This window comes from Panthera pardus, unplaced genomic scaffold, assembly GCF_024362965.1.
Source record: "Panthera pardus isolate Hobbes unplaced genomic scaffold, ASM2436296v1 HiC_scaffold_11, whole genome shotgun sequence".
In the NCBI taxonomy this organism is placed as follows: Eukaryota; Metazoa; Chordata; class Mammalia; order Carnivora; family Felidae; genus Panthera; species Panthera pardus.
This window is the reverse complement of record NW_026526666.1, coordinates 26,609,577-26,626,249: the sequence shown is the minus strand read 5'-3', so window position 1 is coordinate 26,626,249 and position 16,673 is coordinate 26,609,577. Positions and strand designations below refer to the sequence as shown.

Sequence of the window (16,673 nt, the reverse complement as noted above, 5' to 3'; positions counted from 1 at the left end):
GCTCCACCGATACTCCCACCCTCCATGCCTTACGCAGTCTAGCGGGTTTCTCAAGAGCCAAGTGGTGGGGAAGAGAGTCCCCCCAACACCTGGTAAGTTCAGCTGTCAAAGCCAAAGGGTATGACCGCAGGCAGAGAAAAGACACAGGTATTGGTGCCCTTTCCTTGTGACCTGTGTGTGGCTTGGAAGAGACCAGGGCTTGGTGGAGGGTCCACAGGAGCTAGAGAAGGAGGCTATGAAGTGTTAGGTTGGGGCGTAGGCGCATCCATGATTCATACTTATTTGCTCTAAAAGCAGCATTGGGCCTCCTGCTGGCAGGGAGCTTCCAAGGAGGCAGGAGGCAGGGTCCCTCTGGACCAGGGTGGGCTCAGCCTGTAGGAGGCAGGAAGTGGGGAGTGAGTGCCAAACTATACAAGGGAAGGTAAGCTGGTTGTGCCTGAGATGTTCTGATTAGACAGGTGTGCTGTCAGATCCTGGACCATCCGTGAGAGCTGTGTGACCTCGGATAATGTGCTTAACTGCCCGAGACTTGATATCTTCTAGATGTAGAAAACAAGGACACCGATACCTATCCCAGTCCTGTTGTAAGGACACACATGATATTTGAGATGCATGTAAACACCTGCACACAGTCACTCCTCTGTTTTATGGGTATTTTAAATTTTTGTAATGTTTACTTATTTTTGAGAGAGAAAGAGACAGAGTGGGAGCGGGGGAGGGGCAGAGAGAGAGGGAGACACAGAATCCGAAGAAGGCTCCAGGCTCTGAGCTGTCAGCACAGAGCCCGATGCGGAGCTTGAATCCACAAACTGCGAGATCATGACCTGAGCCAAAGTCAGACACTCAACCGACTGAGCCACCCAGGTGCCCCTGTTTTATGCTTTTAATTGTTATACGAGGAACTTTTCTACATATGCTTTTCTCTTTTTCCATATCTTTAGGATATTTTTTTCACTTCAGTGTGAAATACATTGATAAGGTTTCATTAGTGGGCTCTTTATGTGGCTTTTTTTTTTTTTTTTTTTTACAAGATCAAAGATGGTTTTGATTTCTTCCAGAGTCCCAAATTCTCAGATGAGGCATGTTTCTGGAAGTCATATAGTTCAGGGATGTTTCAAATAACAACACACTCTTTAGTAGATGAAGTCTCCGAATGAGGCTGTAATAAATGTCTATGTCCTCAGCTTATACTACCAGTATATCTTGAAACCAAAAGTAAGATGATTTTCCTGTTCCCACAGTCTATTTAATTCTTGTTTTAAAATATGAATATTTCTACCATTTATAATTTTCTGTTTTGGAGGATTATTCTGACCACCACCTTTATGATGTTTTCTAATTTGCTTCTAAGTAGTGACTTTACTAGAGGCAACAAGTCTACCCAGTAGTCCAGTGAGATGTATTTTCCCTCCTGTGAGTTCTTGGTGACCATAGGAGGGCTCCTAATCATCACCAAAAGCTACAGGTTCACCTGTACTTCTCATTCTTCAGAAAGTTAAATCCATTCAGTCTTAAATTCCTGCTAAACAAAATGTGAACCATTGTCTCACGGTTCTGAAAAGCCTCAGGGGAAAACATCCACTGTATTTTGATGATGGGCTTTCTGTCCATGAAGAATCTCTGAAATTAACCAAATCTGTGGACTCTCATGGGGGTAATTAATTGTTCAGGCAGGTGGCCGGCTCAAGACAGTTCCTTTTCTCTGCCCCATCACAGCCCCCACTTCTAGGAGACTGTTTTCTGTGACAAGGATTTGGAAGAGGATGAGCTTTTTTCTGCCACAGATCACCTTGTGTAGTTTATTTGGGCATTCTGTAGCTGGTCTAACTGTTCTATCTATGTACACAGCCAACGCTTTTGGAGATCTCTTAACTTACCGTCCTGTTCTTATTAGTGAGATTAGACGTTGTTTTTTGTTTTTTCTAGGAACCTCATTGGAGTGATCCTCCATATTACTACAAAAGTTCTGTGTTTGTTTGCTTGTTTGTTTTTATAATTTATTGTCAAGTTAGCTAATGTACAGTGTATACAGTATGCTCTTGGTTTTGGGGGTAGATTCCCGTGATTCATCGCTTACATACAACACTCAGTGCTCATCCCAACAACTGCCCTTCTCAGTGCCCATTACCCACTTTCCCTTCCCCCTGGCCCCCCCATAAACCCTCAATTTGTTTTCTGTATTTAAGAGTCTTGTCGTTTGTTTTTTTTAATGTTTATTTATTTATTTAAGAGAGAGAGGGAGAGAGAGAATCCCAAGCAGGCTCTGCACTGGCCCTGCCCTTCTCAGAGCACAAAGAACCTGATGGAACAGAAAGAGCTAAAACACGTGAAACTTCCAAGGCAATACTGCCAATTTCCTGCCCAGAAAAGTTGCACCGATTTATTTTTTTATCAGCAGGTGCCAAAAGGAAAGATTTGGGAACCTTTGTGAATTCCTCAAGCCTGTTATTACTGTTACAGCAATTAAACCTATAAAAGACAAGGAGGTCTTTAAAAGACGTCCCCACAAAGGGGACATTGAGAAGTTGGTCTGAGTTCCCAGGGTGTGGAAAAGTGACAGCAGGAAATTGATAAGACAAAGCTTTAAAACGTCCAAGGGATGAGGGCGCCTAGGTCTAGGCTCAGTCGGTTAAGAGTCTGACTCCTGCTCAGGTTACGATCTCACAGTTCGTGAGTTTGAGCCCCACGTCAGGCTTTGTGCTGACAGCTCGAAGCCCGGAGCCTGTTTCAGATTCTGTGTCTCCCTCACTCTCTGCTCCACCCTGGCTCACACTCTGTCTCTCGAAAATAAATAAACATTAAAATAAATCAATAAATAAGTCCAAGGGATAGAAGGAAGGCCGATGTGGGGGAAGGGTGCCTGTGGAGGTACTCCCCATGTGTGTTTTGATGCCCGAACTACACAGAAGCCTCCTGGGGGCAGGATGGTAGCTCTACTTTACCCTTTGCACTGATGTCTGGGTCAGCGCTGGGCACACAGTGAGGCTGGCTCCCACTTGGAGGAGGACCTGAAAGTGGATTTAAAAATGGCTGCCCGAAGGAGGAAGGGACAGTGGAATGCTGGGGCCGGGTCCGCCCCAGGCATAACTAGGAGCAAGTGTCGGGTGGAAGAGGCCTAAATGCCTTCAGATAACCAGCTCTCAACAACCTTGGCCACATTCTCAACAAAGCATTGAAAGGAGAGTATCATCCAGGCTTTACGGACCCCGTAACCTAATCAACTCACCATCAACCAGCTTGTACCCAGCACCTATTTAATGCCTAGCCCTTGACTTGGGCCCCGCGGGGCTGCAGATGGGGTGCAAGCTGTGTATCTGCTTACGAAGAGCCTGTGGTCTTGGTGGGGAGGCGAGACGGGTGTGCCCGGGAAAGTACCACAACCCACACAAGCTTGTGCAATGTCAGACCATGCACTGGGTGCAAGATGGTGTGGTGGAACCCTGAGGATAGGAGAGGGATGGACAGGACGGGGGCTTTGGTGGGGAAGCGAGGCTCGAGGCTTGGGGACCCCAGGGTGGCCGCCTTATGTCCTTGCTTCTTGTGAGGTGTGAAGAGCTGACCCTTCTGACAGGAGGAAAAGCAGCACCCACCACTTTCTAGGCTCCCTGCTCCTCCCAGCACCCCCCGGCTCCACACATCAATGCTCAAGGGCTACTGGCAAAGGGAGAAGGCAGAAGGAGCAAAGAGGGGTGACCACAGAGCAAACAGAGCCCCAGCTCCTTCAACCGGGCCAACTTTGCAGCTGGATCTCTGGCTGCAAAAGTGGATCTTCAGGGTCGCTTGCCCCTGGCAGGGAGGGGTTGGGGACGCATCTAAGTAGTCTTCTGAGAGTCCCCCGGATCTGATAAAAGCCCCAAAACCCAGCTCTGCAGCAAGGATCTGTCAACATCCTCACAATTGGATATCTGAAGTGCTGGCGTATTCACCCTGCTTAATCACTGCCCCACCCCTCTGAGGAAAAAAGCTGATTTCAGTCCCTTGAGGAGAGAGAAATAGCAGCGACCTTTCTGCAGGACTGATAACTCGCTCCTTATAAGGAGTGGACAAACAAAAGCCCCACGCTCATGGCTCAGGAATGCGCGTCTCTGTGTGTGTTCTTTCTAACATTACCTGGTAATAAGCCTCCACACCTGAGCCCGGCATTTCCAGGACAGCGGAATGGAGTGGACCTGCCTTCTCCTGGAGCCAAGAGAGTATTGATTGCTGTGGATAATCCCAGCCATGAAGTTTCTCAATCAGGGCTGTAATTGGATTTAATGTGACCAATGAGCTGTTAAGAGGGGGAAAAAATGTTTTCTAAATTTGAGAAGCAAACTTTCTAACAGTTATATAAACTCCTGCCTCAGGGTGGATTATTATATAACCCCTGATAAAAAGAAGGGTCAAAATTCACAGCAATCAAAACTAAACGTCCCTCCAGGACCTAACAGAGTAATAAACCGTCAATAATTTTAGCTATTCTTTATTTATAGTGCCTCCCCTGCATCACACACCTGGCTTAGATCGGTTAATTCCTCCGGTAACCCAGGGATCATGTCCGTTTTATAGATAAAGTCTACTGAAGTTCAAGGAGAGGCTAAGTCATTTGCCTCAGTTCACACGGCTAGCGAGTGGAAGCAGAGAACTTAAACCCAAGTATTTTTGACGCCAAAGCCAGAAGAGTTCTTTCAGTGGGAGCCTCAAATACTTTCATGACTCTTCTCCCACCCCCAGATGACCAGGGTCCCTTCTGGGCTGTGCACAGTGAAAAATGAGTTTGGCCACTCCAACTTGTCCTGTTCCTCATGAGGACTTCCCAGACTTTCAAGGAATAAAAGAATGTTGTGTTTCTTCCTAAACTGTTTTTCCCTCCAGTCTTGTGCTGCTCAGAAAAAAAAAACATGGAACCAGGAAGACAAATCCCAGAGTGCTCTCTCTGCTCAACATTGGAGGCACCCAGCCGGCAGGGCAGCCTGAGGTCTTTTTGTGAAATGCTTCATGGCTGAACTGCCCTGTCCCTATCCTCTGGCCGCCACCAACACCCACCCAGGCTTCGTGTCTCTGGCTCCTGGAGCTAGTCAGCTGGGCCAAACTCACCCCAATATTTGGTGTGGCTGCACAGACATTCTGACACCTCGACCCCTCATTATTCATTCAAACAAATATTTTGTACTCATTATATATGCAAGGCACAGCCTAAGGTCTTGTGGGATAAGGCAGAGATGGTCACTGCCCTCTGGGAGCTGACATTCAGGAATGTGGAGTAAATCACCAACTAGTTAATTGCTTGACTGCAATTATGTAAGTCCTGTAGGGATTGCTAAGTTGCTAGAAGAGTCCGTAACTGGGGCAGGGAGGAAGGTCCTGCTAGGACTGAGGGATCAGGAAGTCTCCCCAGGAAGAAGACAAGATGGCTGGATGCACAGAAAGAAGGGTCAGTGGTACAGAGGGGTAAGTAGGATCTGAACCTGAGGGCCCTGTGTAGATCTGGGCTTGATCTTTGAAATGATGAGAATCATGTGTAGGGTTTAGGTGGTGACTTATATGTGCATGTAAATCAGGGAAGAAAGGAATGATGTGTATGGCAACAAATTCTAGATCATGCTGAGAATTAACAATTGCTTTCTGGCTTTTGGTCCCCCTGAAACAGTAAATTTCTAGTCAGTTAAATGCTCTCATTCAGAAGGGGGTCATAATGTTCGCTCTGGACAATGGTGATTTATGCTCAGGAAGTGGAAGCATTCCCTCGCCCGTGCCCCAGTCTGGACCTGGAATGGTCTTCTCCCATAGCCACACTCAGAGGTAGGCCCCTTGAGGCCAATTCAGAGAGGTGGATCTGGGAGCGGAGGGTAGGTGGAGAGGTAAGACAAAGAGTAGCGTGGTGCTGGGACCTGGTCCCTTTTGTCAGGATGTCCTTTCCCACAAACCCAAACAGCATTCTCAGAGTCTGCCCTGACATGTCACCACTGACGCCTTTGACTCTGGAGCCTTTTTCCATGGCAATAATTAAGGCTTTGCCCCAGAGGACCCAATGAAGTCTCCTCTCACCCTACCATCCTGGGTCTTAAATGCCTAGAAGGAGACGCGCTGTTCCCAACTGAATCCCTAGGAGGAATGTTTATAGTGGACAACTCTGAGAGCTAGTTGGGGCCTAGGGAGGGGATGGAAAGGAAAAGTTCGGGTATCAGGAAGGATTTTTTGATCAATCGAATGGTGGGGAGGCACCAGGCAAAAAACCTCCGTGACTATAGCATGACGCACCAAGAGATATTTGAAAGCTTTGAAATCTCGACTTGTCCAGAACCGAGGAAGATTGAAACACACACACACACACACACACACACACACACACGCACTCCATATGCTTCTTATGTAAGGGAATGTTAACCTTTCTTTAAAGTATTGTTCTTGGGGCGCCTGGGTGGCTCAGTCAGTTAAGTGTCTGACTTCGGCTCAGGTCATGATCTCTCAGTCCGTGAGTTTGAGCCGCTCGTCGGGCTCCGTGCTGACAGCTCAGAGCCTGGAGCCCGCTTCAGATTCTGTGTCTTCCTCTCTCTCTGCCCCTCCCGCGCGCGCTCTCTCTCTCTCTTAAATATAAACATTTAAAAAAATTTTTTAATGTTCTTAAAATTATATTGGGAGACCACATTTTTTAACTTGTGAGAATATATCTCCCAATCTCAATAAAACGTAACTAAAAAAATCACAAACATCCCCTAACCATGACTATATTTAGTGTCAGTGACCAAAACGCATGCCGACTTGCAGTATTAGCAACCTAGTGGAAATGCCTCTTCTGCCAGCCCCTTTTCCTAGTATTTCATACATTATCACACATCTGAAAATTTTCCATGGAGCTTGTCCCCTCCAGAAAAGTGCTGGGAGCGAGTTCCCAGGCAGTGCTGCTATCATGTGCCGAAAAGAATGTGAGAAAAAGGAGATAACATTTGAAATGGGAAAAAAAAAAAAAAAAGGTGGGAATTTCTAAACCACATGTTGTTAGTTCTGTTTCACAGCTATGATTAATTGACAACCAATTAGCAAAAGGCCAAATTTATGTGTGTGGCATTGTCTTGGGTGGTGGCTGGATCCCAGAATGTCACGTCACCAGTTCCACATTGCGTGGCTTACGAGCCAAGGCATTGTAGAGTCTTTGCCCCATGCTGGGGCTCTGTTCCCAGCAGAGGAGGAAATGTTTCCTTGTTCTCCAGCTTGATATAGTGGCTTGTGCCTTGGCTGAGGCATCGGGAGACTGTTCTAGGAGCAGTCAGCTCTGCTTGCTATCAGCTGTGTACTTTGGCCTAGTATTGTAACCTCCTGGAATCTCTATTTCTGTATCTCTAAAATGACAGCAACAACTCAACAGCATTTGACTGATGACAGACTATGTTAAGATTTATTTTTTAAATGAGTTTATTTATTTTGAGACAGAGAGAGAGAAAGATGAGGGAGGGGTAGAGAGAGAGGGAGAGAGAGAGAATCCCAAGCAAGCTCCGCACCATCAGCAGAGAGGCCAATGTGGGGCTCCAGCTCACAAACCCTGAGATCACGAGCTGAGCTGAAACCAAGAGTTGGATGCCTAACAGACTGAGCCACCCAGGCGCCCCTGTATGTTAGGCTTAAGTGTGTATGAGTTAGGGTGAAGTCATGGATATAAGACGTTGAATGATTACTGCGTGTAAGATGACTCCAAATATTAGAGCGTCCCCATTTATCCAATGAGAGTTTAATAGAGGATTCTGTTGATACGAATATAAAAATATATATATGTATGAATAGAGGATTCATATGTATATCAATAGACATAAATGAATGAGACAATTATCTGTGTATAATAGTTAACATATTTTAACTACCTATATATAAAATCACAAATGCTGTTTATTAATTTATAAACACTGATTAATATGTTAATAGTTTAAGTGATATAAGTAAAATCTTAGATTGTGAGTAACTTAGTCTGCAAGTGTTCTGCAAGATGAACAAACATTTCTGATTTTAACTTGATAAACGAGCGATGTCTTCAATACGAGTAGTATGTGATGCCAACCATCACGTGATCAACTGAACCAATGGTTCTTGAAATTCGCTTCGATATCCAAGTGCTTTGGATTGTAAGCATGTTTCTGGAACGAATCATGCTCACAAACTAAGGTTTTACTCTATTTAAAAATCACATCATGTTAACAATGTAGACATGTAGTCTTTACCCACTCGCAATGCAATGCTTTTAATCAGACTCTTCCAAGGTGCCTTATGCGTAAATGTCTTGGTCTTCAGGCCAGTTTTCTGGAGCACATCATCTGCATATCCACCCAGGTTGCTTGACATTCAGCACTTTTTGAATCTAAGTATAATGTTGTCATTGGAAAATTTACCCCAAGCTACAAGAATCCTTTCCTTATTTGTGATCTCATAAGATAACCACTTATTTTTAAACTATAGCATGGAGTAGTATTGATTTTTAACATGATCTTTATATGGTTTGTTTACTGTGGCCTCTAACACTCAATAGTCAGGGGTCAGATCCCCAGGAATAAGTGTGTCAGATTCCTCTTTCCCCTACCTTCCTGTATTGCCAGGAATCTTCCATAGGATCCCACATTAGCATTGCTTTAGATGGCTTAAGACTAAGATGTCTTCATTTTGTTGTTCAACATAAAGTGATTAAAGAAGTTTCCTGTATTCTGTAAGGATTCTAACATAAGATGACTCCGAGGTATGATTTTGGAGGTAAAAGGCATGATCATATTTGACAATTGCAATAGAAGTTAGAGGGTATTGAAAATCCCAGCTGCCATCCTCCTGACAAGACATTAATAAAATATCCTTGCCTTTTGTTCAGTTGAGACAGATTAGAGTTTTTCCCGAGGAGCCTTACCAAGAACCAAAGGAAATCTAAGAACTAAAGATAGAGACCTCCGAGGGTCTCAGTGTTACTGTTCCATTCTGCATTCTGCAGGCTGCAGGCATTGTCTGTCCTGTGCTTGTCTCAGCTTTTCCCCCCTCTACATCACTGTGGGATTGGGGTCGGTGTGGGGATGATAATAGAAAGCCACTGGGATTTGGAGGAAGGCGAACAGAATTCAAACCAACATCTACCTCTCACTGGCTTGAAGACTTTGGATACATTGCTTCACCTGTCCAAGCCTTGATTTCTTCATCCGTATAATGGTGAGAAATCTCTTAGAGAATCTTTGAAGATTCTCTCTGAAGATTAACTGGGATTGTGTATCCAAGGTTCTCAGCCCAGGGCCAGTCCGCTGAGGTAAGAGTTGTTGGACCCATTGACAACCATCAAGTCCATTTTGTTCTCTTGTGTATTTCCTGGGGTGGACAGTGAATGGGCAGGGGGAGATGGCCCATTTCCCCTTTCTAGGGATGGCTTAATAATATGGTAGCCCTAGCAATGACTCTGAACCACTCTATTACCTTTTTTCCAGTGAGGATTAAAGTTTTATTTGATATTTACTAAATGAAATACCTTTGTCAGGGGCGACCTCCAGGTGTCAAGTTAGCTTCTTTGATTTAGCATCTGATCTAGAAAAAGCACCCACCACCATTGTCCAAAGTTATTCCTCAATCTTTGGAGAGGAAGCAAGTTTGTAATTTTTCCCACCTGCACAGGGAATGTTCCCCAGGCAGAGGAAGGAGAGGCACTTGTCAATGCACCTTTGCCTCCTGAACCAGCCACACATATTTCACAGGGCCTAAGAAGTCTTAGCTCTTCCATGGCCCCCCAAAAAGTAGCATCCTTCCACTTCTGTGGTCTCCCCTCAGTCAGGCCTAGCTAGGCAAGACAAAAAATTAGTTTAACTCTCTCTTAGATGGGCCTATCTTTATTGAAGAACAGACCTTGATAAGTATCTAGAGAAAGAAGGTGAGATCCTGAATCATGCCTTAGCTGAGGACAAGCACATTAAAAATTAAATTGATTTAATTGGGGTGCTGGGTGGCTCAGTCAGTTGAATGTCTGACTCTTGGTTTTGGCTCAGGTCACGATCTCACATTCATAAGTTGGAGCCCTGTGTCAGGCTTTGTGCTGACAGCGTGGAACCTGCTTGGGATTTCCTCTCTCTCTCTCTCTCTCTCCCTCTCTCTCTCTCTCAAAATAAAGTTAAAAAATTTTTAAATTGATTTCATTAACAATTAAATTTTTCTGAATTAGAATTTAATGGGAACCCAGAGGTAGGGGAGAGCAGATAAAGGTTAGTTGTGGAGGGATTGATGAGAAAAGAAAGATGACAAGCTGTATGGTTGGGGGCAAAACAAACTGGTAAGAACAAGGAAGTCTACTTGATGATCTGCAATCATCTGCTCTGTGCTGGCATGATCTGCCCCCACGCTTCCTTGCCCCTCCAGGAAAACCCATTTCACAGGCATTCACACAGGCTTGGTGGGAATCTAGGGAAAGTGCCGAGCTCCACATAGGTCGCCCTGGCGTGAAACCGGGACAACATCTACAGAACAGGGAGCAGAGGTAGAAACTGAATTTGATGGGAAGTCAGCCTCAAGGCTGACTATGAAGAAGATTCCTCAGAATTTGCGGATGTCTGAGGGGGTGATTTGTAGTTCTGATAAGTCTGTATTTGAGCCAAGGTTGATGTATCTTAAGGGACAAGATGTATTCTCTGGGTGTTGTGCACATGATGCATCTTGGACAAACTCGGCCAGTTTATCCCAGCATCTTTGGGGCAGCCTTGCTGGGGCCTCAGGGGTGTGTGGCTCTAGAGCAGGGAACTCTGTACTGTATAATCTCAGAGATAACCACCATCTTCCTAGCCTGTCTCTCTCCCAGAGCAGAATCAGGACCTGCGGGCAGAATTCTTCGGCATTCCCTCCTTCCCTTGTTCTGGGTCTCCAGTCTTCATTGGGTTTACATCTACCATGTCCCTCTGAGATGGAGGTGGGCAGGTGGTGGGTCCTCACCTTCAAGATATACAGAAAGAGTTCCAGAGAAGTTTAACTGCAGGTTCCAGTATCAAAGGGAGGCTCTTCCCATGAATCACAGCATCCTGCCCATCCTAGCCCTGACTCCTGTGTTCCAGGAACGAGCTGGCCAAAGGAAGCCTGTGGGACATCTTTAGGGCATTCACTCCCCTCCTCTGCCAGACACAGAATTATCTGGTCTCTCTGTATCACCCAGATATCTGATTCCCAGCCAGGGTCTCTCCCTTCTCCAGACATTCCAGTGGGTTTGTAGAAGTGGCCACGTTGACTGTGGAACCCCTCGGCCTTAGACCTGGCATTTTTCCCTCCTTCAACTTCTTATCAGTTGCTTCGTCAGGGAATATTTAATAGAGAAGAGCCAGGGACTGACAAGCTCACCGGCTCTGATTTGTCCTCTCAAAGCCTCAGCAGACTCCCTGGCTGATGGTTTGCCCTTATCAGGATCCTGCAGGATTTCTGCCACATAGATCTTCTGATCTGCCCCCTCTGTTCTTCCTGGGGACATTCCCCCATCCCCTGGCTTTCCCTGCCAGGATGCTTTTTGGCAGAACTGTTGGCTTGAACTGTTGCTGGACCTCTGGGAATATGAAGACAAACATATTAAGAAAACCTTAGGTTTTAACTTACTCCTCTCTGGGGCACCTGGATGGCTCAGTCGGTTAAGTGCCCGACTCTTGATTTTGGCTCAGGTCATGATCTCATGGATTATAAGTTTGAGCCCTGCGTTGGGCTCTGCGCTGACAGTGCAGAGCCTCCTTGAGATTATCTCTCTCTCCTTCTCTTTCTGTTCCTCCCACATCTCTCTCTCTCTATCAAAATAAGTAAACTTGAAAAAAAATTTACAAATTTAACTTAACCCTCTCTTCACCAATCAACTTGCTCCCTCCATGCCCATGGCTGGGGCATTTGTAAAGTATCCCCAGAGCCTGGTCATGACCTCTGACACATCTTTCTGCCCCTTAGGAAACTCCCCCTTCTCACTACCTTTTAGACTCTACAGAATTCACTGGGTCTTCCTACTTTGAAAAATACTAGCTAAAATTTATTGAACACATTATATATTCCAGGCACTGTACTAAACACTTTATAGTCATTGTTTATTCAGTTCTTGCAGCAAGCCAATAGAATAGGAGCTATTATTGTTCCTTCATTTTACAGAAGAGGGAACTGAGGCACCCAAAGGCTAGATAACTTTCCTACATGGTCAGAAAGGGACTGCTAACTCCAGAGTCTGTGCTCTTTTTTTTTTTTTTAATGTTTATTTATTTTTGAGAGAGCCAAGTAGCAGAGGGGCAGAGAGAGGGGAACAGAGGATCTAAAGTGGGCTCTGCACTGACAGCAGTGAGCCCAGCCTGATGTGGGGCTTGAACTCACGAACTGAGAGATCATGACCTGAGCTAAAGTCAAATGCTCAACCAACTGAGCCACCCAGGTATCCCCAGAGTCTGTGCTCTTTATGTCTGTCTTACTGGGCCTTATTATGTCTGTCAGTTATGTCCTTTGCTAAAAGAAAAGAACTGCCTACTTCCTGCCCACACAGTGAGTACATGAGTATATGTGGCTGGTTGTCCTTTGCCTCATATACGTAATGGGTAACAAGTAGTGTTGGATAGGTGGAAGAATGGATGAGTGGATAGGTGGATAGATGGGTGGACAGATAGACAATAGGTGGGTAGGTGGGAGATGGATGGATGGATGGATGGACAGACGGACAGACAGATGGGTGGATAAGTGAATGATGGGTGGGTGGATGGATGGGTGGATGGATAATGGGTAGATAGACACGTGCATGGATGGGTGGACTGCCATGTGATCTAAGATCTTTTGTATAGAAAAACATTTTGGAATACAAGGAATGCAGACAATCCAGAGATGCACCCTCTCTGGCTGCCTTGTTGCTTTTTTGTCCAAATCCTACAGGCTGTTATGTTTGCAAGAAGAGGGCTTTCTCCAGGTACCTAAGCCCACAAAACAAACAGAGCAGCTTTGTTCCTACTAATAGTTATTTCCTCCTGCATTTATTTTCTTAGATGCTTCATGCTAACTTTGGAATTCGAAACATATTTGCTTAGGGAGGCTCAGTTTTTAGGAAGGCTAGCTGTTCTCTGATCCCAGCGGGGGCCTGTGGCCCAAACCTAGCTCAGGAGCATCAGGCTGTGGGATTTGTTGTTTATGTCTGCAAGTCTGAGGCACCCCTGTTGTGCGGAAACAAGGAAATACACGTGTCCCAATATACTGCTACAAAACAGAGGCTAGAACTGGGTATAGCCCTTCCTTTTAACCCAGAACAAGTTCTGGAAAAGGTGAGCTTGCAGGATGAGAACAAACTTACCATCAGGTCTCCCTGCCCCTTCACTTCCAGATTCCCACCTATCTTCACTCTGTTTATACAGCTCTCAGATTTGTCTTCTTTTTCTGTTGGTTCCATATGACAAACTCACTCTTGCTAAAGTAGTAGTGAGTTACCACTTTCCTCTCCTGTTAGAAAGATGCCCCTCAGTAAAAGCCATGTTAAACTCAAAGGAAGACTTGCTCAAATTATACCAAGCAAGTGGCCCAGGCCACTGGCCTGTCATTCAGGCTAGCCTGTTCATTTGTGATTTAGCTTGATGTATTCTTTTATTAACCTGAAGTCAGACAGGTCTGGAGAACAACTCAAGGCCAAGTCTTTTTCTCCTTGACTCTGGTATCTCTAGAGAGGCTCTTCCTGTCTTATTCAGGACCAGGATTTGGGCACAAATATGCGAACTGCTCTCACCAACCCCAGCACTCTCATTCCATGTCTCACTGGCTGGTCTGTAACTTACCAGAAATGGCCTGCTCTGCCCTTTACATGGGGTCCATCTGCCTTTTCAGAGTGACCAACAGGCCCTGGTTATGAGGCCTGGGCTGCTGTGTGCCTCTGGCAGGACCTGACATTCATCTTCAGGTACTTGTGGTGTAAGAAGGTAGAGTTACCTCCATGGTAAAGTTTCCAAGATATTGACTAATACATACATTTTGGCCTGGACATAAAAAAAAAAAAAAAAAAAAAAAAAAAAAAAAAAAAAAAAGAAAGAAAAATTGTATTTTCCCATCTTTGAAGCTTTTCAATAAAATCCACATGCCCAGCTCTAATCGTTTTGTCTGAGTATGTGCTAAGATTACAAGTGATCTTAGTGAACTCTCTGCATGAAAATCATCTTTCCAAAAAAAATAAATAAATACGAGTTCTTTATTTAGTAAAGCGAGTTCTTTCCCTAGTGCTCCAAATCCTTTTTGTTATTGAAATGACAATGAGAGATTTAGTTGTCATATCCAATCAGCCGATTTAATGTGAAAACGAATTAAGTCTTTATGCCCCATGAACTATGAACAAACCTGCCCATTACAGGTATGCCCCAGTCCCTGGCAATCATTTATGCCAGGTTCCGGAATTTCTTTTTAATTTAGATGGGAGAATGATTAGAGGGAGGGAAGATATGCTCCTGGCAGAGGGAAAGTTGCCAGTGTGGTGCCTGTGTGAAACTGGGAGAAAGGCATCCTGTCTTCTGGGCGGACACAGTGTCTCCTGGTCCCAGGGCTTGGGGAACAGAGTGCAGACTGATTTCAGCCCTCAGCCCCTCAGCAGGTGGTATGTGAGGCAGCCCCAGCCCCTGGCCACACAGCCTTGTGAGAGGGTCTCTGTCCTGCTCTGGAGAGGGTTAGTCCAACCTCAGCTCTTGGAATGCCTGCTTTAGATTTGCCCACCAGAGACCTGAGGACAGTGAACAAGTCAGTGACAGAGTGATGAGGGTGAGAGAGTTCCCAGGCTGGCCAAAGGCTGCATTATCCCTGCTTATTCAGAGGCTTTTGTCGACCATGTCTACTCAGCAAAAACGACATTGGATCTCAACCCATGCAAACTGCAAATTTCTCTGAAATCATCTATTCAAGATAGCTCTTAGCTATGTAAAGCATAATTGATAGCAAAGCTGGAAGCATCCTTGAGAGGCAGTCTAGGTCACTCCCAGCCTTTAGGCAAAACCACCTCTAAACTGTCCTAGAATTCTCGGCAGCTGATGGAGAGGTCACTGGTTTGAGCCTTCCTTGGAAAAAACATTAAAAAAAATTTTTTTTTTAATGTTTATTCATTTTTGAGAGACAGTGACAGAGTGTGAACAGGGGAGGGGCAGAGAGAGAGGGAGATGCAGAATTCAAAGCAGGCTCCAGGCTCTGAGCTGTCAGCACAGAGCCTGACGCGGGGCTCAAACTCACGAATTGTGAGATCATAACCTGAGCACAAGTTGGATGCTCAACCGACTGAGCCACCCAGGCACCCCAGAAAAAGATTTCAGATGGACTCTCAAGGCTTCCTGAATGCTTATATTTTTATTTGTAATTATACCATGCAATAGAAGGAAAATTCGCTATTAAGTCAGATATCAGCATCCTACCCCCACCTTTTTTTCTGGTCTGTTCCCTGGGAGACCACTCTGAAAAAGTTATTAACAAGTTGGAAGTTGTTTGAGCAAGTGCTCAAGCACCACATCTGTGACGGAGTAGAGGAAGCAGGACCAGGCAGAGGTAGAGGCAATTGTCACTGTAACCACCCTAGTCCCAGCTTAACCCAGCAGAACACGCTCCTCGCTCCCAGCATCAAAGGCATCTGTCTCAAGAAAGGACTGTGATGGGTGCAGGAAGGGTCCTATGCCCACTCCTTGGTCCAATCAGTATGGGCCAGCAGGGGATGAGCAATTATGATTGGCCAGTCCTTGGTCACATGGCCACTGATATCAGGATAATGGGGAAGCTTCCTGCACAGACAACAATATCTACCACACACCTCTAATGCTATATATCTCTGAAAATTGCTGAAAATATTAGTGCCTTAATACAGTGACTAATAGGAGACACTCAGTAGATGGTCATCTTCATTTCTTTTATCGGCATCATTAGAACTAATACAAACAATGTTTTCTCTAGTCTTGGGGCAAATGGGTGCTGATAAAATCAACATTGACTCAAATCTCAGCCCCAAATTTGAACTGAGCCTGAACTTTTCTGAACCGAGAATGTTTAGCAAACATGTTACTCTAACAAATTTGATCTTTGTGTGTCCTTATACTTTATGAGCCAGAATGGGCCTGAATCATGGCAACTATCATAAGGATGCTTATCTCTCTAACAGCTTCAGTGCTCTGAAAGTATTTCCCAAGAAAGATAGTCACCAGTGTTTTTCTGACCTTTTCATAGAGCCAAAGCATTTGGATAAAATGTAGAAAATTCCTGTCTCTGAACTGAGTGTCCGCTTCTTTCAGGGTCTCATTCCTAAGGATGGATCTTATATGTCCTTCCCCACCTCAAAACCTTAGGCCTCTCCAGAGCCTCATGAAGAATTAAGGACAGAGAGTTATGGGCCTTCAGTGACAATCCCACCACCCCTACTCCCCTGCATAGTGCTATACTGTGCCAACTGGATATCTGGACATTCCCCAAACTCCCGGCACCCTGCCCTTTGCATCTGTAACATGCCATTCCCTCTGCAGAGAACACATTCTTTCCTCTTCCTACCCACCCCTCAAAATCCTATCCATTTTCAAGCCCCAACTCAATGATCTCTCCTCCAGGAAGGCTCTCCTACCCTTTCAACCAGCTGTGATTTTGACTAACTTTTAATCTTTTTATGGAATATACATTGTGCCTTATGCTGTGTTCACCTGAATGATGAGTTTTGTAATTCAACTCAAGGACATTTATTGAGAACCTACTATGTGCTGTGCCAA

General features: G+C 45.2%; 1 long non-coding RNA gene and 1 pseudogene across 2 annotated transcripts in view; one reads left to right on the top strand and one right to left on the bottom strand.

The window, feature by feature from the left end:
• Nucleotides 1-1,190: 1,190 nt before the first annotated feature.
• On the bottom strand, nt 1,191-4,143 carry LOC109271840 (KATNB1-like protein 1; annotated as a pseudogene).
• A 1,080-nt stretch (nt 4,144-5,223) lies between these two features.
• The window catches only part of LOC109271875 (uncharacterized), an 89,388-nt gene continuing 77,938 nt past the window's right edge, over nt 5,224-16,673 (top strand). Inside the window, exon 1 of one of the 2 annotated variants that reach the window (XR_002082144.2) lies at nt 5,224-5,430. This is a non-coding gene — a long non-coding RNA (uncharacterized LOC109271875). The remainder of the gene's footprint in view (nt 5,431-16,673) is intronic. The other variant, XR_008418562.1, reaches the window with a different exon arrangement.